This window comes from Silurus aristotelis, assembly GCF_946808225.1.
Source record: "Silurus aristotelis genome assembly, chromosome: 14".
In the NCBI taxonomy this organism is placed as follows: domain Eukaryota; kingdom Metazoa; phylum Chordata; class Actinopteri; order Siluriformes; family Siluridae; genus Silurus; species Silurus aristotelis.
The window spans coordinates 1,426,679-1,447,938 of NC_139587.1; the positions used below are offsets into that span (position 1 = coordinate 1,426,679).

At 40.9% G+C, this 21,260-nt stretch overlaps 1 protein-coding gene across 6 annotated transcripts in view; it reads right to left on the reverse strand.

Moving 5' to 3' along the window:
• lingo2 (leucine rich repeat and Ig domain containing 2) overlaps window positions 1–20,424 on the reverse strand; it is a 230,230-nt gene extending 209,806 nt beyond the window's left edge. For all 6 annotated transcript variants that reach the window (XM_083559794.1, XM_083559792.1, XM_083559797.1 and 3 more), the window contains exon 1: window positions 19,686–20,424. The gene's annotated coding sequence lies outside the window, so the exon portion shown is untranslated. The remainder of the gene's footprint in view (window positions 1–19,685) is intronic.
• Window positions 20,425–21,260: the final 836 nt, after the last annotated feature.

Here is a 21,260-nt window from a genome sequence, read left to right on the forward strand (position 1 = left end):
TAGATAGATAGATAGATAGATAGATAGATAGATAGATAGATAGATAGATAGATAGATAGATAGATAGATTGTTCTCCTCAGGATTGTGGAATGTTTAGAGTATAACAAACTAATTATGCAGATCAGAGAACTCAGGCATAAGTTATTTGCATAAAGACATGTGATTCAGCCAAACCACCACCCAGATCTTTGGATGATCTTCGGAAGACTCTGTGGAGCTGCAATGTGTTTGTATTTCGAGTGATGAAGAGTGAGATGAGGAAATGATGAGATGATGAGACGAGGTCAGCACTCTGTCCGGTCATGAGGAATGCTGTCTGACAGACATGGCATATTTCTTGCAGCAGTGAGTCCATGTGTTTGGTCATGTTGCTGAATGTGTGAGGTTCTGGGAAGAAACCTGTTCCAAACAGTCGGCCATCAGGCTCGGTAGAGCAGCTGCCCACTTTTTGTTCTAGTCTCCCTGTTGACTATGTGACCCGATGCTGTCAAAACACAGCACTGACACGGTGCTGCCTCGCTGCTGGAGCTCCATTTTTCTTTCTGACATTGGAGCTGTGCACCGTATGTCCCTTTAACATGTGGAAATTGAAACGAGATGCTGTTTTTTTTGCGTGTGCTGGTATTTTATTAAAGAAAGAAACCAAATCCTGGCAATTGCTCACTACTGATTCAGTGTGTTACAATGAGATGAAACAGTCAGTGCTTTTTTTCCTGCACAGTAAACTGGGTTAGCGGGAGGCAGCGATTTGTCGGATGTGGTCCAGTGTCTGCAGGCTGGTGGGTATGTTTCCAGAGCGTGACGATTCACTCAGGTTGCTGCTATGGGCCTGTAAGCTCTACATCCTGCTTCACATTGCCTTCAGTAGAGAAGGTCCTGCAGACGGACCAGACCTGTGCGTGCTCTTTTAGCCCCGTACTGCATCACATCACACGCTAAAAACATGCCTTCTTTATTGACATTGTTTATGGCGGAAGATTCAAATCTGTTCACAGGAACTTTAACAGCTGTCATTTGTGGGCTTTTATTTGATTGTATTTCTGTCCTGGATCACTGTTTTATTCAAATATTCAGGAGAAAAACTGTACATTTTTCTGAATGATCTTCTAGATGACGATTCAGATTTAGATTTTAATTGATTTACTGCTCATTCAATATTTCGCTCGTTTATTTCTTTTTCAAAACGACCTGTAAAAGATTATTTTATGTATTAATGGATGAATTGATAGATAGATAGATAGATAGATAGATAGATAGATAGATAGATAGATAGATAGATAGATAGATAGATAGATAGATAGATAGATAGATAGATAGATAGATAGATAGATAGATAGATAGATAGATAGGTGGACAGGCGGACAGACGAATAGACGAATAGACAGACAGACAGACAGACAGACAGACAGACAGACAGACAGACAGACAGACAGACAGACAGACAGACAGATAGATAGATAGATAGATAGATAGATAGATAGATAGATAGATAGATAGATAGATAGATAGATAGATAGATAGATAGATAGATTTCATATATTTATTATACATGTATATTTGTTGTAAATGAAAACCTATAAACATCCCTTTTCTAGAAATGTGTGTAATATCGCGACATCAAAATATAAATGAGATTTTACTTTGGATAAATTTCCACTTTTTTAAAAGAAAAACTGAGACATGCAGGAGTAAATAGCGAACTTTCTCTCGAGATGTTGTGTATCTGTTCTAACGTCAGATGGCGTATCACAATCAGGAGAGAATTCTGAAGTAAAAAAATATATAGTTTTTTGTTTTTTTTTAAGTTAAGCGTCTTAGGCGTTTGTTTGTATCCTGAAATAATTGGATGTGTTTGATGGATTTTTGTTGGTACAGTTTCGAATCCTATTCCCAGGCTTGTCGGATTATTGGATTAACCCTGAGAGATGAAATCTCAGATGGAGATGCTGTTGTTTCTCATGGCACGAAGGGCTTCAAGCTCATTAACAAACCCCAGATGGTCAAAATGCACTATTCAGTTTATCACCAAACTGCCAAACGAGTTTGTAAGAAACAAATAGAACACAATTTTAACTTTCTTTCCTATGCTTAATAAAACACAGGGCTTCAATTTCAAATCAAATCAGCAACAGGATTAATCAGGAAACATCTTAAAAAAAACACAGCAATTATGTTAAATTAATATTCATCTATTTCTAGGTAAATTTTATCTCGTGGAAGCTCAAGAAACAACGTTCTGGTGTTACTCACATTGTAGCAGCTATAAACAGACGTTCCAAAATTATCTGCTCCAATTTTCATTCTCTTGCAATTTATCAGATAAAAAAACATTACAGATGGTGATGTTAAGTGAAAAGTGTGACCTTCTGAAGGTCATCTGTCCACCTGTTAGGTTGAGGAACTCCTAGAGGAATACAAGGAGCACCTTTTTAGACAAGATACACAGATTTCAATTTTGATTCGATAGAATAGATGACCAGTGGGCGGTTGGAGAACCAGCAGACACACACACACACACACACACACACACACACACACACACACACACACACACACACACACACACACACACACACCCCTGCTGTTAGTGAACCAAGACTTGGTGAGGCAGGAACAGACACAGGTCAATGTGGAAGCAAACACCGGAGCTTGGAGTGAATAGAGGTCAGTTAAGTAGTCCCTCTGCTGAGAAAGTGTCTTGTCTCTCCTCGGCTGACTGTGACCCATTTCTGACTAATGGTCCTCTTCATCACCCACACACACACACACACACACACAAACACACACACACACACACACACACACACACACACTGCTTTACCTCTTCTTTACTCCTATTTTGGGTGAAGCTGAACAAAATGGTGGTTGTATGTTTTTCTTCACAATAATTTGCAATCGAATTAAGTTCAAATGTCAGAATAGAATTTTATTTTTAATGTGAAATATTATCATGGAACCTTCATAAACTTAATATAAAATTAAATATAACGGGAAATGGATAAAAAGAAAATAAATCAGTGTGAGGGATATACAGTATGTGCAGGTCTATGTGATCGCCTTTCTGAAAAAGCTGTAGCTCAGTGGCTAAGATGTTGGATTTCTGATCAGAAGATTGGGAGGCCCTTGAGCGAGGCCCTCAGCCTTCAACTCCTCAGTGGTATAAATGAGATAATTGTAATTCGCTTTAAATAAAGAAGTCTGTCACATGCCATCTATTTAAATTGACTACAGCATTTATTTATGTCTTCATTCATTTTAAAGATAGTCCAGACTTAGGACTTGAGTCCATTACATTATTTATCAAAACACAGCAAAGTATAGTACCGTAATAATACAGTATATATGCATGTGAAAAAAAGGGCGTGAACAAGCGCAGGTTCGTGAATGGTGGGCGGAGCATACACTGCTACATTTGTCTTTCTACTTTTTTTCGTACAAGTTTGTATCACTATCATCATCAGAAGATCGAAAACCCATCCCAGAAGTCTCCAGTGTCATCATAACGTAACAAACCTATACTCGTTTCGTGGATGTTAAATGTACCTACAGATGCAAGATGAGTGAGAAAAACACTGAATGCTCAGTTCTGGGAAAATAATCACGATGGCACGATGGATCTCCGCTTCATCACACATGGATTATTTTCCTTCGAAAAACACTGTTAGTCGTTCCGAATGCTTAATTCCATCAGTCCATTGTGGCGTCTCAGACTTTTTTACCACGGCCAACTTTTTCTGAATTTCCTCATGGAAATGAGCGACAGTTTTCTATTTACAGAATACAAATCGCCCAAATAGAATTGTTCATATGCACTAGCTGGGTTTTAATGAGGCGTAAATAGTGTCGGTGCATTCTCCAAATCTGCAACCTCGACAGAAAAACACTGGAGCTCTGTTTTTTCTGCCTGTACTGATGGAGGACCTTTTTATCTAAATTTAGCTGAAGCATCTTGACCTTAGCCTGGATCACAGCACGATGATGGAGCTGAACCAATCACCTTCTGGAGAATTCCTCTCTCAACTGCATAAAGTTGAGTGGAGAGACATAAAGGAGGAAGTTGTGATGGAGAAGGAGAAGGAAGAAGAGGGTCTCTGTTCTTGTTTAGTGAGTTTTGAGCATCTGCTCTGGCCATCTGGGTTTTCAGTGAACGAGAGAACAAGAGCGAGACGCAAAGTGCCGAAGAGCGGAAGGGAGAAAACGTTTGCTCTTGGAGAAGTGGAGCATTTCAGCGCTGCTCTTTAATGCCCTCTGAATCATAAATGTCATATTTTCCACTCAGGCAGGCATGGTGCTGAGAATAGTACTCATTTAAAAGAGAGGGCGAGCGCAAATTTTTCGACGCAGAGACGATGCCGAGCACTTAAGCGAGCCGGAGCCGTTGTCTTGCAGGGCGAAAACAAGTTCAAAATGTAAATCTCAAAGTGCGTCAAAGTTAACGCTCCGTCTTGAGCCTGTGGAAATGACTCATGACAGACTCGGTGCAGAAAAGCAAACGCTCACTAATATCCGGGCATCTTTCAAGCCTCATTTAATATGATCACAGCACAAGCTGGCTTATTGTCATGCACGACTCTCTGGCAGCCTTTTTCCCGGCGAGACAAGAGGTGAATCAAATGCCGGCTTTTTTCTGTTTTACTCGCCACCCTTTTTTGTATAACAGCATCCATCTGGCTCCATGATTCATCACAGATTTTTCCAATTTTTCCTCTCTCTCTCTCTCTCTCTCTCTCTCTCTCTCTCTCTCTCTCTCTCTCTCTCTCTTTCTCTCTCTCTCTCTCTCTCTCTCTCTCTCTCTCTGTGTCTCTCTCTCTCTCTCTCTCTCTCTCTCTCTCTCTCTCTCTCTATATATATATATATATCTGTTTGTCTCTGGCTTAAAATTACTTAGATGTGATAAAGATAAGAATATAAAATATATAGACATTAATTAAACACGTTTGGAAGGAATCTCAGTGCCTACAGTCAGAGTTTTAATACACAAAAGTATTGGGACACCTGAACTTTCCTGCCATATGTGGTTCTTCTCCAAACTGTTTCCACAAAGCTGAAGGTATACAACTTTAAAAGATGTCTTTAGATGCGGTATATAATAAAATTTCACGTTCACTTGAATTTGGAAACCCAAACATGTTCCAGAACGACGATGCCCCTGTGCACAAATCCAGCTCCATGAAGATCTAGTTTACATGGTTTGGAGCAGAAGATCTCGAGTGACCTGCTATAGAGCTCTGAGCTCATCCCCGCTGAACAACTTTGAAATGAATGTGAACACTGACTGCACCCGAGGCCTCCTCACATCACCTATATTTACACTTTACTAACACACATGAGGCTGATGAACACAAATGTCCACAAGCACACTCACAAATCTAGTGGAACATCTTCCCAGAAGAGTGGAGGGAATTATAAAAGCAAATTAGCACTAAATGTGAAATGTGATACTCAAAAAACACATACCGTACTTATAACCAGGTGTCCGTAAACTTTTGGCAGAAGTGGCAGAATGGTGTGGCTGGGATTTGATCTCACAACCTTTGAATCAAGAGCCTTAACAACCAAGATTCCACCTCCCCAATCACATTATATATGAATCAAAGGAATCGGATTAGAAGGTTGTGAGTTTAAATCCAAACACCACACACCAATGTGCTGCCAAAATGGGGCCCTTAAACAAGGCCCTTAACACCTAATTGTGAACTTGCTGAGAATGTTGCTCTGAAAAATGGCGTGTGTGTGTGTGTGTGTGTGTTTTGCTGACTTGTTTAACAGCAGCTTACAAACAACTGGAGATAATGGCATCTTTCTGAGCAGAAACAAAAACGAGAGGAAGCCTGGAAAGGAAGTGATCAAATGTGGCCTTGAATCAAATGCCACTGAACACAGTCTTTGAGCTGGCATTGATCCGGGGCCGAGCGCATCCGAGCCATGAATAATTTATACCCACTTTTTGAAAAGAGAGGTGTTTTATGGTCCAAGAGATAGAAATGTGGTCATCAGTGCGATGTGTGATGCAGGCTTGCATCTCCTGTGTGTGTGTGTGGAAGGAAGCTCTTGGCTCACAGTTTTTATCTTTCTAAACTCTAATTGACAAGATAACGCAGAATCTGAAATTCCCCAGAGACGCAGCGAGAGCGATGGAATGCTGCTGCTGACCGATTGCTGCAGAAGAGCATCAAGAAGAAGAAAAGCTGTAGAGAACTTCATGGGTAATAATCAAGCATTTTGTCAGACAGAAGCGGTTATTGTGTTTTGTTATTTACTGGTGTTTCTGCATTTATTTGGTATTTATTAACATAATAACACGAAGAGTAGGTTCCTCAGAGAACGGTTCAAAAAATAAAAAAGATTCCTGCTACAGTTTAATGCAGTTTTGCCCTCTAGAGTGCAGGAGCAGATATCTACAGCTGTGTTCAGTGCAGAGGAGGGAGTTAGAAATGTGTTCGGAACAGATTTAACAGAACATAAGTACACTTACTAATTACTGAACAAGAGTTGAGTCAGTGCACCAGATACAGAACCAGGATAAAAAGAAATGGTGTGAAAATGAATTCAATACTATTTCCCAAAAGCAAATATGTGGAGGCATACCATCATACAGGCTCTTCACTTTAACCAGGAGAACCAAACCTGTTCCGGCATGACAATGTGCACAAAGCCAGCTCCATGAAGATCTGCTTTATGTGGGTTGAAATGGAAGATCTCCTGCTATAGAGCTTCAACCCCATTGAAAACCTTAGTGATAAATATGAATGCTGACTGCATGACCCCAGACCTCCTCACCTCCTCACCTACATCAGTACCTGACTTTACTAACACACCTGTGGCTGAATAAATCTTCACTCAAATCTAGTGGAACATCTTCCCAGAAGATTGGAGCTTGTTATAACAACACATGGGGACTTTGGATCAGATATTGTATTTACTAATTTACATATAATTTTATTTTCCGTTGTTTCATGCTGCATTTGATAGCAAAGAAAAGTTACAACAAATAAAAATTCTAAACACTTTTTAATTGCATGTTTAACATTTCCAATGTTTATTTCAGGTTCAAAGAATGTGATTAAGCATCTAAAGCATCTTGATCTCAAGAACAAAAGGCTATTCTAGAGTGGTGAAATACAACATACACACATGTTGTTTTTTTTTATGTATATGAAGTTTTGCAAAGATGATACAAGTATGTGCTGAAACTGATTCTGAATACCAGGAACTTTCCGTGCATGAATATTAACTGAATAATGCACTGTAGATCCTTATCCAAAGATCTCCTGCAGCTCATCTGCTGTTCCGATGCTCCATCTTTCCTAATGGAAAAGGTTCATAAGCTGCGATGTGATGTCAGAGCGCCGATACGGTCCGCTCAAGGTCACCTCCAGCCCTGAAAAATGAAATATGTAATACGACTTCTCCTCACGTGTTTGCTCTGCTCACGGAGCCGATGTTGACGAGTGTACGTTTCAGCCTTCTGTCTTTTTCTGAATGCAAACACAACTCGTCCTCGGCTCGACATATTCAGCACGCCGAATGAAATTACAGCGAGGCATTAATAGAAGGGAAAGGCAGCGTAGGTGTGTCGCTCGCAATCACGGCGTGAACAGAAATGGAGCACCAGTGCATTCACTCCATCTCGCTCCCACACATTCAACATTCCCATGCGTACATCACTCATCAAGTCTGCTTGGCATTCATTAAACACGTATTTTTTTCCTTTTTCTTCTCGGAATTAACTGCACAGAATGCTCTCTCTCTCTCTCTCTCTCTCTCTCTCTCTCTCTCTCTCTCTCTCTCTCTCTCTCTCTCTCTCTCTCTCCTCTGTCTTTCTCTCCACACCCAGGGGAGCCATGAGTGCTTCAGTTTAAAATTCACATCATGCCAGACGACCACCTGGATCGAAATCAAATCATATTTTTTCAATATCTGACCACCTCCAGTACTCCGAACAGCAGGACGAATCTCAAAGCCACTCCACGTCCAATTAAACGAGTTGAAAGGCCTTTTTTCTGTTTCTTTTTCTTTTTTTTTACATTCCTGCAGGATCGTTTCCGATGGATCATTTTTAAAGCTGATCAATGTCTTGAATTGGAAAATAACTACATTATGTGCTTTATTGAAATATACAGTATATATATATATATATAATTAGAAAGGAAGTAATCCAGTGGGTTTTTCATGTGATGATGTAAATGCGAGATTATATTAAAAAGATCTTCTTCTTCTTTCGGCAAAGCGCATGATCCGTCTCCACACCCCCCTGTCCTCTACATCTGCCTCTGTCAACCCAACTACCTGCATGTCTTCCCTCACCACATCCATAAACCTCCTCCTTGATCTTCCTATTTTCCTCCTTTTTGGTGTCTTCATCCTCAGCATTCTCCTACTGATATACCCCATGTCCCTCCTCTGCACATGTCCAAACCATCTCAATCTCACCTCCCTCACCTTGTCACCAAAACGTCCTACATGCACTGTCCCTCTAATAAACTCATTTCTAATCCTGTCCATCGTCGTCACTCCCAATGAACATCTCAACATCTTCAGCTCTGCTACCTCCAGCTCCACCTCCTAGTTACTGCAGGTCTGCACATTTATTGCTCAAACTTGCAAACATCCTTCCCAGATCGGTCCCTCTGCCTGGACAATCGGTATTAATCCTTTTCTCCTTTCTAAGTGTTCAACTTCTCCTACAGCTCCTCAAATGCCTTTTCCTTTGTTTTAGCCAAATCCCTCTGTACCTGCTGCCGCATCTCCTTGTACTCCTGCAAAGGCACTGATGACATTTATTATAACTCCTTTAACCTCCAGCTTTACGTTCATCACCCTATCAGAAACTCTCTTCACCTCCACACTCTTACTGTACTTTTCCTTCAAAATCCCCCCCACACCATAATAGAACAGTTTAAACACCTCCAATGTTACTCCAATTCCATTTGGTCTCCTGAAGACACAACATATCTACCTTTTTTTCTTCATATCAGCTCTCTCTCTCTCCCTTTACCAGTACCAACCCGAACCTCCACTCTCCTTCACTTCTCCTTTCCCTGCTGTTTCTGTAGACATCTTCCTCCTCTCTTTCTTCACTTTCAGCCAACAGTAGCCCAATTTCCACCAGCACCCTGTTGTTAACGATACCTGTGGTGGTCATTGATGTGATCCGCGTGTTTGATTTGGCACATTTTACGCTGGATGCCCTTCATAACGCAACCCTTCCCATTTATCTGAGCTTGAGACCGGCACTAAGAGTGCACTGACTTGTGCAACCATAATGGCTGGTTTATTATATAAAAAATATGGACAGAACAAGTCTTCAAAAAATGCCATAATATCAGGAGATTAGGGAATCATGAATTATAATCACAGTTTGACCTATTACCCATGAAAGCTTCCTGTACACACATGAGACATAAGCCTGCATAAGGAACTGTTATAAGCTGTAATGATTGCGTTTGTCACTTCCAATGTCATAACTGCCATTAACTTACAACATTATCTGTCTTCAATATGTCATATCATATATGGTTCTGAAATGACATCAGATAGCCAACAAAAGTGTCATTACAGTGTTGTAACATTGTCATAAGCGTTCATAAAATGAACATAAGCAAGAAACAAATATGCTTGATTTCAGATCCAAAGGAAACTAATAACTCTGTCATTACACTGTATTACACAGTAATGAAGATGCCAAGCCACTTGATATGCCTTTGCATGACTTACGTCTGCCTGGAATACGTATTTGAATATGTTGATAGGTGTAAATTTACCAAATAAGGTTGTAGAAAGAAAGAAAGAAAGAAAGAAAGAAAGAAAGAAAGAAAGAAAGAAAGAAAGAAAGAAAGAAAGAAAGAAAGAAAGAAAGAAAAACAAATAAACAAGGGAATATATAAGAGAATTGTTCAGTCTCAGTAACATGCCACACTGTGGAAGTATCAGCGCCTGATAGTTTAGCGATAAGGGATTAGAGATGAGAGATTTGGGGATTAAAGAATTAACTCTGAAACACTGAATGAAAGGTTTGTTCAAAACGACAGTGTTTCTTTTTCATAATAATTAAAACTGGAATCGTGTTCAGACTTTGGTCCAAAGCAGTTCAGGGAATCTTGAAGCAGAAAGGTCATGGTCAGTGAGCGGTTTGTGTGCGGATGTTTGTCAGCTCTCCGTCTGCAGCCCTCAGCCACGTGCATCGGTGCGTTTTAGAATCTACTCACGCGTGTGGTTATGATGGGAAGAGAATTAGGCGTTGGGATGCACGCCGGATGTTAATCTTCTGTTTGTCTGTAAGGTCCTCTGAACAAAGCCGGAGCATCTGAATGATGACCTTTACCTCGATGTGAGCAAGTGCTGCTCTCATTGCCGACATGTGTAATTCTTAGCCTTGGATGCCAGAACGGTGCTGGATTATAAATCAGCCAAAGTGCAGCCGAGTGACGACTTAAGGCCTCGGGGCCAAGCTGAGGGGAGGACGGCGGGTAGACGGGGATAACGGGGCCGCGGGCAGCTGCTGCCTCGCTGCCTCGAAGCTGTGGTCAGAATGTGGCATTTCTAAGGGGGTTAGGACAGACAGCAGCTCTTATCGAACAGCCGCAGACATGAAGCTGCCATTCTCTCATCTGCCCATGGGTGTGTGTGTGTGTGTGTGTGTGTGTGTGTGTGTGTGTGTGTGTGTGTGTGTGTGTGTGCGTGTGTGTGTGTGTGTGGCTATTAATAGAAAACACTGATTTCTCTCCGACTTCAGTGTCATTGTCACTGATAAAGGAGTCAACTGTCAACACAATGACGTGAAGGACATGTCTTATCCAGAAATACTGCCAGCGACGGCACAACAGCACAGTATCAGTTCAGTAACCCAGAAGTAGTGCTTATAATGCTACATAACACCTGCTTAAACCTTTCATTATTTCCAATTCTTTTAAGGTGTCACATTCCATTAAGCTGTTTTGCTCATTTGAGATGTACATAATGCATATTTAAAAATGATCACTGTCCCTTCGTTAGAGTACTGCTTATAAGGCGCCATAACACTTACATAATCATTCGGTGACAACTGAATTTAACTTGCATTAATAATCCAATGGGTCTCACCTGATATAAAGCTAGCTTTTGTCCATTTTGATGAACACAACACTCAACCCCAGAGATAGAATAGTGCTTATAAGGCTAAATAACACCTATATGAGCATTGTTCAACATATACATGACATAGACAGTAAGTTATAAAGGTATTGTAAGGGATTTAAAAGGCATGTGCTCTTTTTTGAACATTCCACATTCAGTCCCTGTTTAATCTTATAATAAGCCATTCTTTTGAAAGATGTTCCACTAGATTTTATAGAGATGATGCAGATTTATTGAGCTACAACGGTGTAAGTAGGTAAGTAAGTCAGATAGGTGAGAAGAGGAGGAGACCTGGGGTACAGGCAGCATTTACATTCATAAAAAGGGTTCACATTTAATAGGGTTTCAAGCTCAACTTTCAAATGTAGAGCAGATCTTCATAGATCTCCATTGTGCACAGGCCAAGCTGGAACTGGTGTGGGTCTCCTAGTTCACTTGAAGGGAATATTTCATGCAAACGCATCCAAAGATGCCTGATAAAATTGTGTGCTTCCAACTTTGTGTTACGAGTTTGGAAAAGAACCACAAATGACAGGAAAAGTCAAGTGTCCCAATACTTTCCATCTCCATTGAGTTTATATATTGAATGAATAAAAGCAGGAAGATGTAACTTTTATCTGAAACAATGGTAAGAGCTTTTAATGGATTTTACATCTCAGATTGTTCAGTAAGTTTTTGTCGCTTTATATTTATTACCTAAAGTAAAAATTGTTGAGGAAACCAGACTGTTCAGGCCATTATACACTGCTGACTCGGATAAAACTGCTCAGACAAGCTCATTTCCTCACAAATCATCCACATTAAATATAAAACTAATATGGGGAGAATTTCTTTATTCTGCTCTAAAGATAAGATTGAACACACTCTTTGAAATGGCTCAGAAGACTCGACTGGAAACCACTGGAACATTGGGATATAATATGGATGACTGAGATGTGCTTGCAAAGTAGCATAATTTGGAGAAGCAAATCAGATTTGCTTTAACTTCTGAACGCTCCATTGATTTTTCAAAAACATGAAATGATTAGAAACTAATTACATTTTCTTCTAATACTCATAGCACTAATTAGAGGATAGCTGTTAAACCCCATAGCCATTATTTGGGTCCATTAATAGCATCAGCGATTAACCATGAAATGATGCTAATCCAACAAACACCAGAGGACTAGCTTAACAATTTGTGAGTTTTTTTTATTATTGAATTAAACGGTAAACTGCTCATTTGCCGTCCATTCTACGCTAATTGTTGTGGCAAAGCTCGAGCAGTGAAGGCCTCTTCGGAACAACCAGGTCATTAAATTCACCACGGAAATACCGGAACGCATTTCTGCACATAGCAGCGGAATTCAGAGTACAAGCCGGTTATTATTTATGAAATCGATAAGGATGTTCGCAGCAGCCAAACATATTCTGAAGTTCAAGTGGAGAACCTTTCAATTGATTCGAAGCTGGTTAATGCATTTGTTTGGAAGCTGGATGAATGAAATGAATCCAACATTTTTATGTATTGAGTGCAAAGTTTTCCAGCAAGTTTATGACAAGATTAAGGACCAAATGAGGGTCAGCATCTGAATAAGAACATTGTGAGTTAAAATCCCACAACCACCAAGCTGCCACTGACTCTCAGCTGCTCAGCTTTATAAACAAACAAATTGTAAGTAACTCTGGACAAAGGATATCTGCCAAATTCTGTAAATGTAAATGAACCTCCCTGCTGTCCACCATACTTACATTCTTGCAAGCCACATAGACAAACACTCCATTGGTGTGTCCTTAAATATCTACAAAGTTCTACCCAGAGCTCTTCAGAGTGCTATTTTCCAATCGAGACCTGGTGTCAGGTTTACTGCCATTCTCCATTTCTCCTGATGTACCCCATCCTTGTTTAATCTGGCCCATAATGCCCTCTGTCCTCTAACTCCAGCCCTGAACTGCAGTACCACCCAGCCTGTTATTTCTGCTCGTAGAATGTAAATTTAAGATTTATTTATTTTTTGTCTTCGTTTCAACAGTGCATGACAAAGTTCTGCTTTGGGTAAAAGGTTTTGTTCTCAACCATGTGCCGAGATTCTTTCATTTAATTGAGAGTCCTTGACTTGCCAGTAGCGAAGAGAAATCAATTTGGCGTGATAAAGCCTCGAGCAGGCCAAAGATAGCCGATATAGATGATACATTTCTCTATAAAGTGAGGTGATTTTGGAGTGTGTTATGTATTTATAGGAAGTACAGGGGGAGTAGTGAGTCTGAGAAAAGATTCTGACCTTGAATTGCATTCGCAGATATGCTGCAGAAAGCCTGGAATAGATAAAGCACCATGAGAAAATATTTTTAAGCCTTCTGTGAAGCCCTCTATTGGTTTTGAAGTATTTGTATTGCTGCACACTCGGGACTGCTGTGAAACTTCAGCTGAGTTTTAATAAGAGCATCCGTGCTGCCTTTAGGACATTTTGGCTAAGACTAAATGTTCAAGCGCAATATTTAACTGTGTATTCTTCAAAATAAATATGCTTCTGCCATGCCTGCGAGGAAAACATATTCCATACAAAGTGGGCAAGTGTAAATCCTTGGACAACAATCTCTTAGACATTAAATACCAAAGAGTTAGTTCACAATAAGGCCAGGAAGCTTGTAGCAGAGGGAACATGGGTCTGGAACTTTAATACCCCTATACAAGGTCTCGACTCTTGAACTTGATCTAACCGACTTCATTACTTTGTTTTGCGTCTTTGCTTTGTCCTCGGCGTGTCCCCTGGTTCCTGAACTTGTGTCTATCTATTATTTTGTGAAGTCTTGCTGATTGTAATGGTGCACATCTAAGCATCGTTTCTCCGTCTGTGCTTCCATGATTTAGACGTTTGCTTGTTTTCCCGTTTTATGATTATAGATTGCCGTCGTTCAACGCATTCAGCATGTTAATTGACCCCCGCCAGGTAATGACTCTTGGGCCATTTTAATTAAAGGACTTGCTTTTTGCTTTTAACTGCTGAAAGCTACAGTAAACAAGTAGAATGTTAAAGTAGACAAAAACACAACAGTGTAAATTATACATCAGAATATTTTATTGATGCCATAAGGAAATTGTTGGTTTGCAGTTGCTCACAGTAAAATCAAAGTCAAGGTTAAAGTAAAATAAAAATATATATGAACTTGAAATAAATATACATATTAAGTTATATATTAAGTGAAATGAATTGTGTAGCAGTAGTGAAGCTTTATTCTGCCAGACAGGTACTACAGCGGGAAGTTAATATCATGCAAGTGTGAATTTTTGGTCATTTTTGCCATTTCTTTTGTTTTTTAATGCCGTAACTCTGATGTTTGAATTTTTATCTACAAACGATGTGTGTAAACATTTTACCTCTTCTTATTCTTCTTCACCTTCTTGTTCAAAGGTCGCAGTTGTACAATATTACAATTATGAAAAAAATGCAATTGCACAATATTATGCCAATATTAAAGGGTAATTATGACAAGGCAAAAAGTCTCGATATGGTGGAATGCTGGGAATTTTGCTGAATAAAAAAAACAAAACTTTGCTCGTCAGCTTGTCGTTGTGAACTTGCGCATCAGAAAAACGGCAAGAAATGCTTGCGACGGATTCCCCAAACGGACACAAATTAATTGACAAATATTTAAACACAAGACCTTCAAACTGTGCATTCATGTCCAAGGTCTTGCCTGCTGGATACCATCAACAAGCTACGCTAGTCAGTCTGAATTAGATCTATTTTCTCTTATTTAGCTTGGCAGTCATTAGAGTCGAGGCAGTCATTAGAGGATGCCCTTGCCAAGCCAACATCACCCTGATACACACTAATGATCCGATCAGCAAGGCACACGGTGCCAAGCCTTGCGACAGGAACCTTCCAGACACCGTCACGAGGCCGCAAAAGAGCATCGGTTCAACATGCTGAAAGCCAACGTGAACAGAAGAGTAAGAGCTGATTGATTATTTTAGCCTCTTAATGGACACTCTGACCGTATGCCTGCAAGCTGTGTGTCTAGCCAGTTAAGACTTCACATCCAGGAAATGCATTAAGTATTTACCCTGTGTGAGTTTGTTTAGGGGGAAGCTCGGCTTCATCATTTCTGAAGACAATAAACGAGGCAAAAGTCAGTGACAGTGTGTAAGAGCTTGTCGATGCTGCATTGACAATAAATAAACTCATTAACTTGAGTGTGTGTTAAATTCAAGAATAAGTGGAGTTTTTTCTTTGTGCTAAGCTAGCACACTGATGGTATCGAGTGTTTTTCTACGGTGCAATTATGTCCTTGTGGCTTGAGCAGAATGAGTTGTGGTCTACTCAGATGAACGGCGAGGAACTGAATCACATTAGCAGGTCATATCCGAGAGGTGAAAATGGAACGAAAAGCCAAACCGATGGAGTGAAACATTCATGGATGAAGTTTATTAATATGGCAAAGGCTTCTGTTTCAAATCAATGACATTCGATTTATCCACATTATAATAAAGCGCTGAAAACACATTTTAAACACACGATCGGGTCGTAAACGGGTTTTAAAACCACGTTATGCAAGTTATGTAGGAGTGAAGCACGTGTGCAATTCGTAGGAGACGATCTGGTTACAGTTGACGAGGTTTGTTCCTGTTTACACGTTATTGCAGCTATAAACAGTCGTTCCCTCACCAGCGTCTCGGTGTCTCCTCTCTATTGTAGTTCAATTTAACCAAAATATGCAAAAAGGTAAGCTTCTGGAGAACATAGGCGTAAGGGCCCGTGCTAAAGGGCCCCAAGAGTGGCAACTTGTCAATACCTGGGCTTAAACCCCCAACCTTCTAATTTGTACCCCAGAGCCTTAACCACTGTGCAACCACTTCCCCATACCAGAAAATATAACGTTAAACCTTTACCTCTGATGGTTTGAAAGAGCTGACAGTGGAGACTCCTTCCATAAGTAGTAAATTAACCATTACATGTGTTTTTGTTAAATGCAATGTTGAAGCGTTTTCATAGATTCGGTTTCACAGATTTGGACTTCGGAGCTTGAGCAGAATAATCACTGTGATGTTCCGCTAAGATATTTCTGCTAAGTGCTAAGAGCCAAGGCTTTCTTTATCTTGACATCTTCTCAACACATTATGCTGATGACTCCCTCCCTCTCCCTCCATCTCTCCCTCTCTCTCTCTCTCTCTCTCTTCTCTCTCTCTCTCTCTCTCTCTCTCTCTCTCTCTCTCTCTCTCTCTCTCTCTCTCTCTCTCTCTCACACACACTTTTTCTTCTGCTGTTCTGTTTTAAATGACCTTTAATTCATCCATAGGACAAACTGCACCTCCTTGTGGTGGAAGCCATGTGGAAGATCATCCCAGCTGCATTTTCAGAACATGTTTTGGGTTTTAAAAGAAAGAAACTAAACAAAACAAGTGCACACCTAAGAATCAGTGGAGGATTTGACATTTTGTGTGGCAACATGAATAAAATATGATGTGGCCGAGGTATTTAACTGACCGGTGAATGGGATATGACATCTGCTTCTGCCGTGTCCATTAATCCGATTGTAGGATATTAAAGTCAAATAATACGGCACAATCTCTGAAGATTTCAGAGTCATCGTCGTTTTACACAAACACATCAATCATGGACATGTCTAAAGTGTCACATTTTCCCAGGTGCCCCACCAACAGGACACGGAGACACCATCTGGCGCAGCTGCGTACCACTCTCGGTTGATTTAGCCTAATGCAGCGTACGTCCTGTTTCACCTTTGGAAGAAAGAATTCGATTGCATCTCATACACTTGGACACTTACAGTAAAGACGGTGGAAAAAGAGGATGATTCGTAACTCGATATTCTTGGAGACTATCACATGCCATCCTGAAAAAAAAATTATTAGTTCAAATGGAACTGGATCTGCATTAACAAACCCCAACAGTGTGAAGAGTTCTCCTTACTCCTCCTTTTTTCAAAGTCTCAGAACATCCAGGGCTCGAGGCCTTGCATTTTGGCACATTTAACATATGGAGCTGTTGTGCTTTAGAAGGACGATTATAATGTTTACATGTGTCGAGTTTCTTTGCTTCAGGTCACCAAATTTAGTGCTTTGTCATGGTTTACGTGGAGGTGGATCCGGAGTCTTTCCATAGCATGAAGTGAGCTGGGAACACAATCTGCTCAAAACATCAGGATCTATAATTTGATGAATTTGGATCTCCCCCCACTTAGACCTAAGGATACACCAATAACCATAACATTATGACCACCTTCCTAACATTCTGTTGGTCCCCTTTTGCTGCTAAAACAGTTGTGACTCATCAATCAGTAACAACATGAACTTCTTCAGCAGTTTGAGCTACAGGAACTCGTCTGTTGGATCGGACCACACGTCCAGCCTTCACTCCTCACATGCATCAATGATCCTCATCCTCCATGACCCTGTCACCGGTTCACCACTGTTCCTTCCTTGGAGCACTTTTGATAGATTCTGACCACTGCAGACCAGGAACATCCTACAAGAGCTGCAGTTTTGGAGATGCTCTGACCCAGTCGTCTAGACGTCCCAATTTGTCAAATTTGCTTAAATCCTTACGTCCATTTTCCCTGCTTCTAACATCAACTTTGAGGACAGAATGTTCACCTGCTGCCTAATAAATAAATCCACCCACTAACAGGTGATGAAGAGATCATCAGTGTTCTTCACTTCACCACTCAGAATGTTCTAATGTCATACCTGATCAGTGTAAATGTTATGGAATGTATACCTGCCTTGTTTGTAGTATTCCCTGGATTGGTTCTGGATTCACCAACAAACAAACCATTATCAATTTTCTAGGTCTTCTGGTTGAGGTTAGAGGTGTTCATCAGAATAAGGATCTCGCAGGACTTAGGACTGGAGAACATTTTGGAATGTAGCTTTAATAAAACGTTAAAAGATCAGAAGGTGCAACCCGATTCATACACCATGATGGTTCTGCTGCAGTTTCTCCACATGAGTTTATTCGGTGGTTATGTTTGATTAAACATCACATACAGGAAGTGAATACTTTCTTCATCCAGTGCTCCAGTTTTGACAGAGAAAATGGAAATACAGTTATTCTAAAGAAAGTAATGAAATGGAGCTCATCACTGAAACTGGTTTTAGACAGACTTTCCGATTGCATTGATTCAAGAAGCAAAATATCAGCAAGGCAACGCAAAGGCTTTGGTGTTTTCAGGTGACACATATTCATATTAAACCCTCCTTTTCATGAACAGATCAGAATAAAAGACAAACAAAGAAACCAGGCTCATTTGTCTGAAAGTGAGGAAGATAAGGATCGCCCTATAAAGGAATGCGTCTTCCAGCACGAGACCTCAGCTGAATCTAGATCAGCTTCTAGCCTAAAAAACCCCAGAGCATCTATCGAATGCTGTTGACTTAGAGTTCAATAAATCATCAAAAGGCTGAGAATTCACAGATCTCGGCCGTATCACACACAGACGGAGGTCTCGGCAAGATAATGTTTATATCTGGGAGAGAAAAAAAATGACTCTGCACCAAAGTGCTGAAGACTAAAATAAAGAAAAGCAGGACATTAAACCTTCATAGCAGTCGCAATATCTCGCTCAGATTTATGACTTTGAATTAAAGCCGTATTGCAAAAACTACAAAGAAACCTCTTTTCCCCAGCTGCAGTCTCTGTAGGGTCCCTTAGCGAGTGTCTTATCAAGGGGAGCGCTGCACATCGACCAGCAAAGTCATCTAGTGGTCATTTATATGGATGCAAAAAAGGAAAAAACTGAGTCGCTGACTTCATCTATTATTTAATAATTGTAAATATTTCAGCATGGACAGGATGTGCATGCCGTGGTGAATATTTCATTTAGGACTTTATTCTTTTTTTTTTTCAGAAGGCAGCACTTGACCAGTGTGGAGGAAGAGGGTGAGAAAAGGAACTGCAGGACGCTCACACCCAGCGAGAAGAGTTTGTCCTTCAGCTGGATACGAGATGGATGCGGACTCGTCTCTCGAGCGCCAGTAACAGTGCGGACACGCCTTCTATAAAACCCTCCTTGTCAAGTGTTATCGATTTCAGCCCACTTACACACTCTTGCTCACACACACACACACACACACACACACACACACACACACACACACACACACACACACAAATGCACATGTAAATGTAGGCAACGCAGGAATGTTTCAAAAAAAGGAGGACGGAAAGATAAAGTCCTCTCAGCTGCCAAGGCGTCAGGAGGAGAAATAACCCAAAGTGATTCATATTCCAATACAATCCCATGACCATCTCTGATTTTAAATGTTTCATGGAGGAGAACAGGAACGAGAATGAGCAGATTTCAGCCTGGGATCTAAACATCTATTAGACACACACAAGAAAAATGGACCAAGACGACAACTTTATGTAATAAGAGGAACGGGAGGAGCTCACTGGAATTCTATTCCAATGTCTTGTCTCTAATCCATTTTGTCTTGTCTTTCCTGTTTAGTGCTTGAAATCACAGCTTTATCAACTCACACACACACACACACACACACACACACACACACACACACACACACACACACACACACACACACACACACATTAATCACCATCAATCTTACCTGCAGAAGCTTTTCCAAGGTTCCATGCAACATCCACAACCAGTAGAAAAGCAAATGCTTCACCGGAGACAAAAAAAAATCTTAAAGTCTCTCCTGAGATCGTGTCTTGGGGTAAAATCCTCGTTTCGTGTCCTCTTTAGGATGGTGTGATAAATTGTTCCCCTTGTCCGTCTGCCGTATTCCGGAGCGTATTCGAACGAAGCAAACAGAAAGAAAAAATAGGGACAGAGGGGTAAAGAGAGAGAAGGAGAGAGAGATAGAAATGAGAAAAGAGAGAGAGAGTGATAGAGAGAGAGAGAGAGAGAGAGAGAGAGAGAGAGAGAGAGAGAGAGAGAGAGAGAGAGAGAAAGAGAGAGCGGTCCTGATGCTCTCGTCAGTGGCTGGAAGCAGAGCCGGTGTTCCTGCCTCTAAGGATCCTGCCGTGCCACGTTCTGTTCATCCCCCGCTTGCATCCTGTATAACTTCAGGATGGGGAACACACACACACATAAACACACACACACACACACACACACACACACACACACAAACGCTCCACAGATGCTCAGTATCCACAAGCCGAGGTGATGTTTTTTGCAGGAAATAATCCTCACAGTTGTCCTCGTCCTCCCCTGCTTGCTGGGGTCCTGCAAAAATTCTCCCTTTTCGATTCGACACCGGGAGACAGGAGCGATCGGAGCGAACGGAGAGAACATGTATCGCCCTCCCTCCTGCTCTCTCTCTCTCTTTCTCCCTCACTCGCTCTTTCTCTCCGTCTCCCTCCCTCGCTTGATCTCATGCAAGCTCTCACATGCACATCCCCTCCCTCTTTCTCTTACATGGCTATTCTCTCTCTCTATCTATCTTTTTCTCTTCTCTCTCTCTCTCTCTCTCTCTCTCTCTCTCTCTCTCTCTCTCTCTCTCTCTCTCTCTCTCTCTTGTGCACTCTGTCTGTCAATTAACTGCTCCAGCATTCTCAGCCTCAGTAAAAGATAAGCTTCCTCTGCCCACACTTTCTAAGCTTCCTCAGGGACCACAATGTTGTTCGTCCTGAATATGTTGCAGAATTCACGAGTCAGCGATATGAACAGAAAGGCCTAGATCACACGTCATCAAGCGCTCTGGATGCGGCAAAACATCTCTGTGGAAGAGCCGTAGGAAACGTTTGGAATGTGTAAGACGTGTGAAGTAAAATTGTCAGGAAACATTATTTATTTACTCATTATTTAGCTGATTAGATCCCAGGCAAGATCCAGGAATCATCACCTTCAGTCCATCAGTTCTTCAGAGGAAGCATTGACAGAAAGCAAAGCGTAGTTCTGTAGGATAGAAAGATTGAGATAGATCACTTCATTTATCTCAGAGGGAATTCATAAAAAAGTAGGTACTAAAACGGGACTCGTCACTCTTGAGTCCTTGAGCAACTGGAATTTAAATTTCCATGTGGGATCAATAAAGTTTTCTTTAACACAAATAAACGAGTCAAGCAAGAAGGAGATCACTTTTCATGACCTCAAAATTATTTGAACATGCAACCACAAGATTTGAACTGGTGTGGGTTGTACGAGGTACTGTGGGTTGTACGAGGAGGTACTG